The sequence below is a fragment of the Lineus longissimus genome, chromosome 14 (genome assembly GCF_910592395.1).
Source record: "Lineus longissimus chromosome 14, tnLinLong1.2, whole genome shotgun sequence".
NCBI lineage: Eukaryota > Metazoa > Nemertea > Pilidiophora > Heteronemertea > Lineidae > Lineus > Lineus longissimus.
The window spans coordinates 7,210,302-7,223,170 of record NC_088321.1 but is presented as its reverse complement, the minus strand read 5'-3'; the positions used below and the strand labels follow the sequence as shown (position 1 = coordinate 7,223,170).

The 12,869-nt window shown below is 41.3% G+C and overlaps 3 long non-coding RNA genes across 3 annotated transcripts; 2 read left to right on the top strand and 1 right to left on the bottom strand.

Annotated features, from left to right (window-relative positions):
* Positions 1 to 892: 892 nt before the first annotated feature.
* Positions 893 to 2,606, bottom strand: LOC135499049 (uncharacterized). Its single transcript, XR_010449211.1, has 3 exons — positions 2,342 to 2,606; positions 1,976 to 2,041; positions 893 to 1,570 (listed from the first exon to the last, which is right to left on the bottom strand). It is a non-coding gene; the product is annotated as an uncharacterized LOC135499049 (long non-coding RNA).
* A 3,108-nt stretch (positions 2,607 to 5,714) lies between these two features.
* LOC135498564 (uncharacterized) lies at positions 5,715 to 8,252 on the top strand. Its single transcript, XR_010449101.1, has 3 exons — positions 5,715 to 5,823; positions 6,734 to 6,792; positions 8,225 to 8,252. It is a non-coding gene; the product is annotated as an uncharacterized LOC135498564 (long non-coding RNA).
* On the top strand, positions 8,250 to 12,335 carry LOC135498563 (uncharacterized). Its single transcript, XR_010449100.1, has 4 exons — positions 8,250 to 8,311; positions 10,138 to 10,192; positions 11,580 to 11,926; positions 12,236 to 12,335. It is a non-coding gene; the product is annotated as an uncharacterized LOC135498563 (long non-coding RNA).
* The last annotated feature ends 534 nt before the right edge of the window (positions 12,336 to 12,869 follow it).

Sequence of the window (12,869 nt, the reverse complement as noted above, 5' to 3'; positions counted from 1 at the left end):
TCACGTTGTTAATCGCTCTTAATTTTTCGAAGTACCGTATGGGAATTCATCACGTGATACACGTCACATAATAACAAAACCGCCTCACCCGACCCAAGCACTGGGCGCAATGTAGCGCACAGCTCCCTTTATGAATACCCGGGGCAAAAATAAAATATGATATAAAATCCCGATTAACATTTCTTTACTGCAATAAAAACAGGCTATCCACTGCAGATTAACAAGTAAGTGAGTGTTCCGGAACGAGTGGAGTCCGTGCGGAGGGTTTCGAAAAAACCCTAGGCGAACTACTTCCTCCGTCTGGTGCTGCCACCCGATAGGCTCGCGGCATTTGTTTTACTAAGTTCGTAACTTCAGTCATTGCCTCTTCACCATTCGCGAAATAGTTCCTAAAAATGGAGTGGATTTTCCGGTCACAACCCCTCAGACCAATCAACCCATATCACCTAGATTGTCCCAATCATCAAAATCAAGACAACATCACAGACATATCATTTCATTTCACCCAAATTGCCCCAACCCCACAGTAAGCCAACACCCTAAAACAACCCGTGCCACGGGTGTTATGCTAGTCATTGTAACAGAACCATCAATCAATTGTGTTGAATTCATAAAGACCCTGACTGAGACCACAAGGGGAGTTCTCAAAGGTCACCATCCAGAAGTATTAAGGTAGCAGGAAGGGTTGGGCGTTTGTGGTTTCTGAGTCTGAGGGGGTTGGTGTCTGTTGACTGTGCTTTAAGAGAGACTAGGCATGGCGCCAGTCTCTCTTAAAGCACAGTCAACAGGCATTTGGTCTCAGTATTTGGGTTTTGATTGCCATGACTGTACCCCTGTAAAAGTCGGAGGAGGAGAAGTTTGGAATGATGAAAGCATTGAAGAAGAAGAAATGTTATTATTGAGGAAAGCAAAATTTATTATGAGACTAGAAGGCAGTGTCCTGATTTGATTATTTTGAAAATGGCGGTCTGAACACATTAAAAGGTGGAACATGGCATTTTATCGACTTTGAAGTGTTCTGCAGTTAAAGGGAGACTATAGGCAGCAGCTAGGTAGGCAAGATAAAGTCATACAAATTTGCCAATAGGGGTCAGTCATATCTCTAGGCATGGCGCCAGTCTCTCTTAAAGCACAGTCAACAGGCATTTGGTCTTAGTATTTGGGTAAGTACAGAATCAAGGCAGCTCAGAGAGCAATGATTGAACGATGCTGTTGACAAGTCCAAGGATACTGCATCAGTCACGACCAACTTCTCATCAGAAAGCGTCACCACCAGCATATTCAATGTTCAGTTCCAACCTGTACCAGTCCAATGCACGCCTGTCATGGTCAGCAGTGGTCAGCTTAGCGCGATATGGAACATTCTTCCGAAACTCAAGCGAGGGAAGTCTGCTCATTAGCCTATCTCGCGCACTGCTCCTTCTTGTGAAACATCGTAGTGAAATCGTGGTACAGTGGGGCGTCCTCGAGGATTGCAGCTGGTCGGACAGACGTGAGGTGGAATGTGGGCGGCTGCACTTCTTCGTTGATGTGCGATGGCAGATAGCACAGTTGTTGCGTTGCATGACAGCTGAAAGTGAATGTGATATCATAGAACTGAGGCGTTTGCAATGAGACTACAGGTGAAGTAGAAGCAAGGAGTGAAATGGGCCATCTTCCAGTGACTAATATACAGAGTAAGGGCACTGGGTGTTGTTAGATTCAGCATTGAATGTATTCCTCGTACAAGCGTGAATAGTGTGGACATACAGTGAGAGGTGAGAGACCCCTATTGACTACTTCTTGTAACTTTATCTTGGATATTATATTAGTATTGAACTTCTAGCCATGGAATATGAAGAAATTGAAGTTGTTGGCATGGAATATGAAAAATTATTCAACGGTGAAAGACATTATTCCATGAGGCTTTGCCGTGATTGCAAAGGACGCGACGCGATTGGTTCACATGCTAATGAGGTATGAAAATGATAATTACCTCTATAATGCTACTTGGATAGCGACTGTGTCGTTGATTGCAACAGTGGTCGATGTCAATGTGTGCCTGTAATGTCAATGAAGTATGATGAGGTGATGACGATAGTGCAATTATTAAATATTGGCAAGAGATCATACTACAACATAGGTCTTGTTTTTGACAGATGACTGTGCTACATTCCCATTGGGTCTTGTTAGAGTCAGCGCTGCATGTATTCCTTGTACAAGCTTGAATAGTTGTGACGGACTTTGAGGGGTAAGAGACCCCTATCGGCTACTTCGTCTAACTTTATCCTGCCTACCTAGCTGCTAGCAATAGTGCCCCTTTATCAAGAGTGAAACCCACTGTGCGGGGCTAAGAAATTACCTTTATAATCCTAGTTGGATAACCACTGTGTAGATGATTTGAAGAGTGCTCTGTGGATGTGTGCCTGTAATGTCAATGAAAGTATCATGAGGTGATGACGATAGTGGAATGACGAAATATTGGAAAGAGATCTATTCCTAGAAGAACATATGTCCTGTTTTGACTAGGTGGTGCATTTTAGAATCAGCAGTGAGCACGGTGTCGAAAGTATTGTTATAGGGCCTTCCCTAGGCCCATGGGGTTAAATTTACAATCCACGATTGAAAAGACGTAGTTTGATCGCATTCAACTATAAATACATTGAACAGTTGTAAACACAAGTGAAATAGACCAAAACAAGTGATTTTGGGGCTTTGGTTTAGACGCATGCGCCACATGCGCCATGCGGGCTAAACGGTTCATGTGAACTTGTTGACATCTACATGATCTAGTGCTGTTATTGGTCATGGTACATGGTAGGCCTAATCATCATGGCTATATGTTTCAGAAAAAGCTCGGAGTAAAATGAACTGCCGATGAATAATGACGTTGTTCATGTTTACCATGTTTACTAGCACATAGCCATAGGGTATGCACTGGCCAGTGCACTTTCTGCACGTCGTCATGGTCATGTACGTGATACATTGCATATTTTGTTTTTTGAATGCGCATGCTTTTTAGGCAAAATCACTTGTACCAACACTAATGAATAATGTCTTCTTATCCCTATGACTCCATACACAGTGAGGGCATTGTCTCATTCCCATCAAATGGTAACTTATTGTACCGTATGGGCGGTATTAGGGTGGAAGTTGGGGAGCAGATACCTACCGTTGCACGCCTGTCATAATCAGCAGTGATGAGCTTAGCGCGATATGGAACATTCTTCAGAAACTCAAGCGAGGGAAGTCTGCTCATTAGCATATCTCGCGCACTGCTCCTTCTTGTGAAACATCGTAGTGAAATCGTAATGGAAAACGTCTGGCTTTGCGCCAGACGTTGAGACTAATAAGTGAAGAACTAATAGGTAAAGAACTTCTACTTGCGCGAGACTGCTCTGATAAAATTATCATTGCAGAGACTACGGTGACGTACACATATATTTTTTACAATCAAAAATGCCCTCAAAAGACGACATGGAATGATTATTTTATTGATATTTCCTACTATATACCTTCCAATTATCACTTTATACAAATAGATCGGCGTTAGGTCGCATGCTTTTCTTTCCTGGTGACACTATAAAGCAAAATAGTTGCAACCCCGTAAATGCGCTATAAGTCCAATAATAAGTGACGGTGACCCGTTATAAATGTTTCGCCAGCTTCGCTTTTTTGCCGCTACGCGGCGCGTTGGGCCCTAGCGTCAAGCTAGCTGACATAAACAATTACCTGCAGCGAGCTAAAATTAATCTTCAAAATGAATAATTTAGCAGGAATTTTCAAATGAAAGCGAAAAAGCTTAGTTGCATCATAGTTCACCGATACATTGTGAAAAATAACGAAAATAAACGAAGATAGATAAAAAAGTCTTTGGATTTTTTTGAAATTGCGTGCTCCATAATGAAGATACAGGATTAGCTGGGTTAAAATACAACGAATACATGAGCAGCTTATAATATACTAATGCCTGTGGAAAACCGCATTCAATTATCTTATTCTGTCTCTGTTATATTTTAAAAACCTGAGGACATTTTACTTTCTGGTAGGACTGCACATTTTTGCTAGGCAGGATGATTTTTTTTTTATTCCCCGTATGGGTTTAACCACAATTGCTACATTAGGAATCCTGACCTGGTGGGTGCGATTTCTTTTTCTTGCAATCAGATTGCTCTGCTTCAATTCATTTTAAAAACCGCTATTTGGTGGCTTAAAATGAAGTTTCCCTTTTTTCACAAAGTGTATCATTCTGTTCCTCCTTTTTGCTGTGGCATGATTTCCTTGGATGTCCTATATAGCACCCTGCTTAGAAATCTCGTGAATCTGTTTCTTTTCATTGAGAGCTAATTCGCGTTCCTCAAAGGAATCTTGCGGACGTTGTCCTTTAGTGGTTCCCGTTTCCCATCGGTTACGCAGTAACTGGTCCTTTAGTTCAACATAATCGCATGCATTTGCTTTGTTGCGCAAATCAGATAGAAATGCCTGGAATGGTTCCCCATCAGGCTGTTGAGTTTTCAAGTTGGATTTATGCCTTTCCAATATTGTTCTAGGGTTGCAAAGTTCGCAAAATTTAACTTTCAGAATCGCGGGGTCTTCCCTCAGCAGCAGCAGCGTTCATGATCAGCTGCAAGCTGAGATTTTTCTGCTACAAGGTTTGGGACGCGCTTGTAAAAACGTGAAAGCACGTTCACGTTCTATCCCCTCTGGGCGAATCTTGAATATTTCGTATCTGCACTTCTTGTCAGAGAGCCGACCGACTTATTATGACGTCAATACCCGATGATGTCGCCGATCCTGTGATATTTGTCCGAAACATCAGACCCAGCGAGAGCAGGTTTGGTGCGTTATGCAAGTAAGCATTAAGAAAGGCTGTGACAACTCTCCCAATCTCTCAACTAACACTTTACCATACACAGCCTAAACTAGCAAAATTGAAAGCAACCGTTCAATTGGTATGATGTCTCCGAAACATTTATGAATATGCCGGCTTCTCACAAAAGAACACTAGAATGAAAAATTTTTTTAATGCACAACTTTTTCCAACTTCACGTTAATATGACGTTCTGTCATCAACAGGCACTCCCGGTACAAAGGCCAAAATCACACTCTAAATTTAAAAAACAGCCAAAATAACCGGCAAACCATGCAGCCTACCAACAAATGGCCTTCAATTTCAAAGGAGATGCTATTTTCTTCTCCAATGCCAAGGATGGAACATCGCCTCGCAGTCACGATATTACACATCGAGGTGGTATAGTTACAGTGTATATGGCAAGCCGTATGTCTAATAATTTTAAAAAACGTAGTTTATGGAAGAAAACCTACTTTTATGGAAGAAAACCACAATTAATTCAGTGAAACTAGGTTTGTATGGAAAAAGCATAGGTTTATAATAAAAACCATGTTTTCTTGATCAAAACCCAATTGTTTTTTTACAAGAGAACTATGTTTAAAAATAATTATACCTATGCTTCTTCAATACGTAGAAGGAAAATTGGTTTTGTGGAATAAAACCATGTTATGTCTTCATCAAAACCTAGTTTTTATTGAAAAAGACCGGGTTATTTCTTATAAAATCTAGTTTCCAATCCATGTGCTAGAAACCCAATCTTGACACTAGAGGCGCTGATTACGTTCCTTACAACGCATCGTCTTTTTACCTCGTCTCCACAGCGGAACACGCATGATTCATCTGGGGGAGAGGTTGAGTGGGAGATGAGGAGCTTTCATTACTCCACATGCGCAGTGAACCCGTCGGTTTTGTTTAAGCGCGCGCAGTTCATCCCGTGCATGCTGTCAGCTGTGCAGATCGGATGTCAGTCAGTTTAGCGCTACAAAACGAAAGTAAGTTTTAGTTTTTATGTTTGCTGCGTGATTTGAACGTGATTTGCTAGTGTTTACACATAATATGCATGGAAACACGCCACTGCTCCGAATCAAGAAAAGATCACTGCATTTCTACTGTAAGCAATGCAAGCTGCGTGTATGTACACGCATCGAAGATGGATAGCAGGATACATGCGTGATGCACTGCAGTAGATTTTAGGCCTATACAGTGTGTATCGGTGACATTTCTCCTTTGGGTGAAACATGATTGAATTATTGGATGGACAAAGTGACGCTGACACTAGACAGCGTGTTGAGTTTATGCAAGCTTTCCTTCCATATCTTCATGATTTATGATTGATGGTCATACTCGTAAGTGTCCAGTTGAAAGTGTAATAATGCATTAATGATTATTATGTAGGCCCATGCACCAGCAGTCGCAACAGAACATCATAACTGACAATAGACATGATATGCCTTAGTGCATGTCAGTTGTCACAGAGAGTAGGCCTATGTCATATGAGATGACATGTGTGGGATTCCAGATGCATGGCATGTACCACAGAGGGTTAGGAACCATTGCTCAAATAATGTTTTCACAGCAATGAATGAATGATGTCACTGTCATTGATGCAAACAATGGCTCAAGAGACAGGCCTATGAACTTGTCATTCTCAATACGTGACTCATCACTGCAAAATGGGTCGCATGTCGCACAGAAGATGAGCCTAAAATGACACCAGGACATATTATTAATACAAGAAATTGATACACTCAGATTTCACAAAAGGCAGACTATAGTGAAATGAACAACCAGTCTTTCTCAACTTGTCAAGCTCGAAGTGAAGTGCGACTCGTTTTGCTGTTAGTGTGTCACAAATGGTTTTGTGTTAAAAAACTCTTTAATATTTTCTGATCTTTTTTGCAGTGTCCGATAGTTCTGACCTAGGTGATTTTGGGAGTAACCTGAAAAAGGCTATTGCGAGTGTGAGTGACTGTTATTTGCCACACCTACAACCCCCAAAAAAGAAGCCAAAGAGGAATCCTGCAAGAAGAGGGCCACCAAGAACATCTGCATCCATTGCCCCATATTTTCTTCTACCTGGACCAGTTGTTCCATCTTTTAAAGCCAGCTTATGTCTTCTCAGCTGCATTTATTAGCTCACCTCTTAGCAGAGGTGAGCTTATCCCATACCGTGGCGTCCGTCGTCCGTCGTCGTCGTCGTCGTCGTCCGTCGTCCGTTAGCAGGGCACGTTTCGTAACTGTTAGAGCTATTGAGTTGAAACTTGGTACACATGTACCCTTATGTAATGACACCTGGGAGACCAAGTTTCGGTCCGATTCGTTTCATGGTTTGGCCACCAGGGGGCCAAACGTTAAAAGTGAAAATATGCAATATCTCCCTTAATAGTAGTCGGGAAATTTTGAAAAAAATATGGTAGGTACTTCTAGCAAAGGTGCATCATATATCCTCCGGGTTTTTGATTTGACCTCCTTTTCAAGGTCACAGAGGTCAAATGGTGTAAATTGGCCGTTAGGATGTAACGATGGCACGTTTCTAAACTGCAATGACTATTGATACCAAATTTGGTACACATTTACCCCTTAGTCAGGTGATCTCAGGGACCGAAGTTTGGTCCAATATGATTCACCACTTGACCACCAGGGGGCAAAATCCAAAAACCTTAAAAATGTGATTATTCCTTAACTTCTTGCCCGATTGCCACCAATTTGATATCATGGGTACATCCAACCATCATACAGTATATGTCACACAGGTTTTTAATTTGACCTTCTTGTCAAGGTCACAGAGGTCAAATGGCGTAAATTCGCCGTCAGGCCGTAACTATGGCACGTTTCTTAACTGCAATGACTATTGATCACAAATTAAGTACACATGTACCCCTTGGTCAGGTGATCTCAGGTACCGAAGTTTGGTGCGATCTGATTTGCCGTTTGGCCTCCAGGGAGGGGGCCAAATCCTTAATTCTTCAAAATGCCATTATTCCTAGTAATGACTTGCCCGATTGGCACCAATTTTATATCATAGGTACATCTAATTCTAACAACCATTCAATGTGTCACCCGGGTCTTCTTTGATTTGACCTACTTTTCAAGGTCACAGATGTCGAATGTACTGTAAATTGGCCATTTTGGGGAAATTGTAATTGCTTGGACCTACATCAAACCTAACACTACATGACACAAGACCATGCTCTTTATCTATCTTTCCTCCACATGAGGTGAGCACAATGGCCCTGGCCATTTTTTTTATGTTTATCTTGCATGCCAGCACTAATTAGTACACCATTGTTCGTAAAAGTTATCAATTAAAGTTAAAATGTAGAAATGTAGAAAAATAATTGCTATTTATGATAAGGGTCGCTGCATGTATTAATAATTGTTTTGTAATTTTAGGTTCCATCCCAGCAGGTACATGTACAAGTAGCCAGACCGAGGCCAATAGCCAGACCATGACTGAGACTGCCACATTGAAATAATGAGGTAATTGTTCCCTCCTGTTTGTGGGGGTGTACTGTTCAATTCATTTAGCTTGAACGACGAAACGTGTGTTCTTTGATGCCATGACAACATGACTTGTCACAGCAAAAATCATTGCAATTTTATTTACTTCTTTCTAAGCTCCTTAAAATGCGGCCATCTTTGCAGACATTTTGTCACCATCTGATGAAGAGACAAGACCACAATTGATTTTTTAAGCCTTTTAGCAGTTAAATTGTCAATGTTTGACCGCGACGCATCAAATACTACGTGGGGTTGTGAATCTGAAATTTAGATTATGTTATTCCGGACAGTTGGGCAAGTAAATGGTGAAAAATAAACTGGTAGTTGACCACGGAAATTTTTTGATAATCGAAAAATTAGACAGACTTTGATATTTCCACTCTTTTCAGCCAACTGGCAGAAAAAACTCAAAACACGCCCCCTATTACCCAATTAGCAAAATTCGAAATTAATTTTTTCATCAAATAATTTCTTTATATCTGTAGACTTGCCACAGCAAATATTTTTTCAATACCTCTCCAAATATGTACTTGAGAGTTAAAAACATGCACTCGTCTAATTGATAGGCCTTGACCCTCCAACCTATGAATATTCATTAGTGGTCTTGTCTCAATGAAGGTAGATTTCAGGGGTTAACATTTTGAGAATTTTTTCAAACTAATGTAGATGACATCCCACAACTCTCCAACAAAGGAAAGTGATATCTGGACATTTTTGGAGAAATGAGAGACATTTCAAAGAGTGGTACAACTGTGCCAAAAGCGACGAAAGAGGACAAAATCGACAAAAAGTCATGATTTTGCAGCCAACAGCACCAAATTCAAAGACCAGCCCTGGCCAGAATAAGCAAGCTGTGGAGCTGAAAATTTAGGATGTGATTTAGGAATATCTTTGCTGCTAAGGGCACAACTTTCAGAATCAAGGCCTAAGTAATGTCAAAGAAATTACAAAATGAATGGCAACACAACAAGACTTGTAAAAATGAAACCGAACTTAGACCGGGGCTAGGTTGACTCATATTTTGGTCAAATTAAGTTTTTTTTCTCATTATTTTAGCTTGTTTTGACCTTAAATCATCAGCAATACAATATTCTAAATGAATTAGAGTGATTTGAGCACATTCAAATTTTTCACTAAATTGAACCAAAATGTAGTGTAAATGGAGACAAGACCACAATTGATTTTTTAAGCCTTTTAGCAGTTAAATTGTCAATGTTTGACCGCGACGCATCAAATACTGCGTGGGGTTGTGAATCTGAAATTTAGATTATGTTATTCCGGACAGTCGGGCAAGTAAATGGTGAAAAATAAACTGGTAGTTGACCACGGAAATTTTTTGATAATCAACAAATTAGACAGACTTTGATATTTCCACTCTTTCCAGCCAACTGGCAGAAAAAACTCAAAACCCGCCCCCTATTACCCAATTAGCAAAATTCAAAATTAATTTTTTTATCAAATAATTTCTTTATATCTGTAGACTTGCCACAGCAAATATTTTTTCAATACCTCTCCAAATATGTACTTGAGAATTAAAAACATGCACTCGTCTAATTGATAGGCCTCGACCCTCCAACCTATGAATATTCATTAGTGGTCTTGTCTCTGAATGCAGAAACTATGCTAAAATCTTAACAGGCTGGCTGGCTGGAAACTTAAGCAATATTCCCCTGATTTGTGACCTGTGGGAAAAGGGCTGTAGGCCCTACTTTGATGCCAAAACTTTCGGGGCTGATGACCTGGCTCTAGACTTTTCATCCCTTAAATAATTGTGGTTAATTTTTCGCTAAATTTTCTGATTTCAGTCATCACACTCACAATCTAGGTCCTGAACACCAGCAGCGCATCTGGTAGTTGTCTGTAAGTAAGTATTTGTTCTCATCAAACCTGGAACTGTCGGTCAACTTGTCAGACAGAGGCAACAATCAACTTCAGCTTATATTATGGCACTTGACCCGAGTTGAAATCCACGTTGCCATGCACTTGACCCAACCAACAGTTCTCCATGTACATTTACCAGTATCTTTACTTTCATGGCCACTTTTTTTAAACTGCTTGTGGGATTAATCTTGGCATAAATTGTATTTCATTGTTTTTAGCTCACCTCTTAGCAGAGGTGAGCTTATCCCATACCGTGGCGTCCGTCGTCCGTCGTCGTCGTCGTCGTCGTCGTCGTCGTCGTCGTCGTCGTCGTCCGTCGTCGTCCGTCGTCCGTTAGCAGGGCACGTTTCGTAACTGTCAGAGCTATTGAGTTGAAACTTGGTACACATGTACCCTTATGTAATGACACCTTGGAGACCAAGTTTCGGTCCGATTCGTTTCATGGTTTGGCCACCAGGGGGCCAAATGTTAAAAGTGAAAATATGCAATATCTCCCTTAATAGTAGTCGGGAAATTTTGAAAAAAATATGGTAGGTACTTCTAGCAAAGGTGCATCATATATCCTCCGGGTTTTTGATTTGACCTCCTTTTCAAGGTCACAGAGGTCAAATGGTGTAAATTGGCCGTTAGGATGTAACGATGGCACGTTTCTAAACTGCAATGACTATTGATACCAAATTTGGTACACATTTACCCCTTAGTCAGGTGATCTCAGGGACCGAAGTTTGGTCCAATATGATTCACCACTTGACCACCAGGGGGCAAAATCCAAAAACCTTAAAAATGTGATTATTCCTTAACTTCTTGCCCGATTGCCACCAATTTGATATCATGGGTACATCTAACCACCATACAGTATATGTCACACAGGTTTTTAATTTGACCTTCTTGTCAAGGTCACAGAGGTCAAATGGCGTAAATTCGCCGTCAGGCCGTAACTATGGCACGTTTCTTAACTGCAATGACTATTGATCACAAATTAAGTACACATGTACCCCTTGGTCAGGTGATCTCAGGTACCGAAGTTTGGTGCGATCTGATTTGCCGTTTGGCCTCCAGGGAGGGGGCCAAATCCTTAATTCTTCAAAATGCCATTATTCCTAGTAATGACTTGCCCGATTGGCACCAATTTTATATCATAGGTACATCTAATTCTAACAACCATTCGAGTGTCACCCGGGTCTTCTTTGATTTGACCTACTTTTCAAGGTCACAGAGGTCGAATGTTATGTAAATTGGCCATTTTGGGGAAATTGTAATTGCTTGGACCTACATCAAACCTAACACTACATGACACAATACCATGCTCTTTATCCATCTTTCCTCCACATGAGGTGAGCACAATGGCCCTGGCCATTTTTTTCAGTTATTTCGACCTCGGTCATCAATACCAGCTGCCTCTGGTAGTCGACTTGGGTCATCGCACCAGCAGCCTCTGGCAGTCAACATGGGTCATCAACACCAGCAGCCTCTGGTAGTCAACTTGGCCTTGGGTTATCAACACCAGCAGCCTCTGGTAGTCAACATGGGTCATCAACACCAGCAGCCTCTGGCAGTTAACATGGGTCATCAACACCAGCAGCCTCTGGCAGTCAACTTGGCCTTGGGTTATCAACACCAGCAGCCTCTGGTAGTCAACTTGGGTCATCAACACCAGCAGCCGCTGGTAGTCAACTTGGATCATCAACACCAGTAGTCTCTCGTAGTCGACTTGTAAGTGAATACTAGTATTTCTATAACCTTCTGTCCGCTTGTTAGGCAGAAGCAACAAACATGCGGCTGAGCTTCTCCTGTAGGATTCACGTTGCCATGTACTCATCGACCATCTACAATGGTGGACTTCGATGTTGCACTTCACTTTGTTTTATAGTAAAGCAGTTGTGTGTTTTAGTTTGATGTTAGTGAGTAGTTTTCATAGGGACAAGAACATTAAACAGGCTCATTGCAAGTACAGTAGAACCTCAATTATATCAAAATTATAATCACACCCTTGGGACTGACTAAACTTCTACATGTTTCCAGCCTACCACTCAAAATATCCCTGGACTGCAGCCGAGTTCGCCAACCGCCACTGCTACTGAAGTGCTGCATGCATCGAATGCATCCACTGTGAGTGTGAGTGTGAGTGTAAGTATTCGACCCTGTTTTTTTCTGCATTGGTATTATTAGTCATGCCCGACGTTCGTCACAGTTGATGACTAAGTTAAGTTTTGAAGGACAACAAAGGTATTCATTCTGACACAAGCAAGTCTTCACCATTGTTCATGATGAGAGATTATAACTTTTGACACTTTACAAACCTTCAACATTATTTATATGTAGTTACAATTCGAGTTCAGTGCTGGACCAATTGCCCACTTCAACATGGTTAGCTTCATTCTGCTTGAGGCCTTTTTAAAAGGCAGTTCAAATTAAAGGAACAGTGCTTTCATCCAGAGGTTGATCATTCTTCAAGACGAATGGAATTTAACATTGATTCGGCATTGAGCACTTGGAGGTGATTTTCTCCAGGGAGTAATCCCCCTCCAAGGCAGAATGTGCGGTGGCGTGACTCAGACTTTGGCTAGAGCTCAAGGTGGAGTCCACGCAGGCTGTTCATGTTTGTCACTTGGTGGGGTCTTTCAGGTATATACACCAGATACAAGGAACCTTTGTT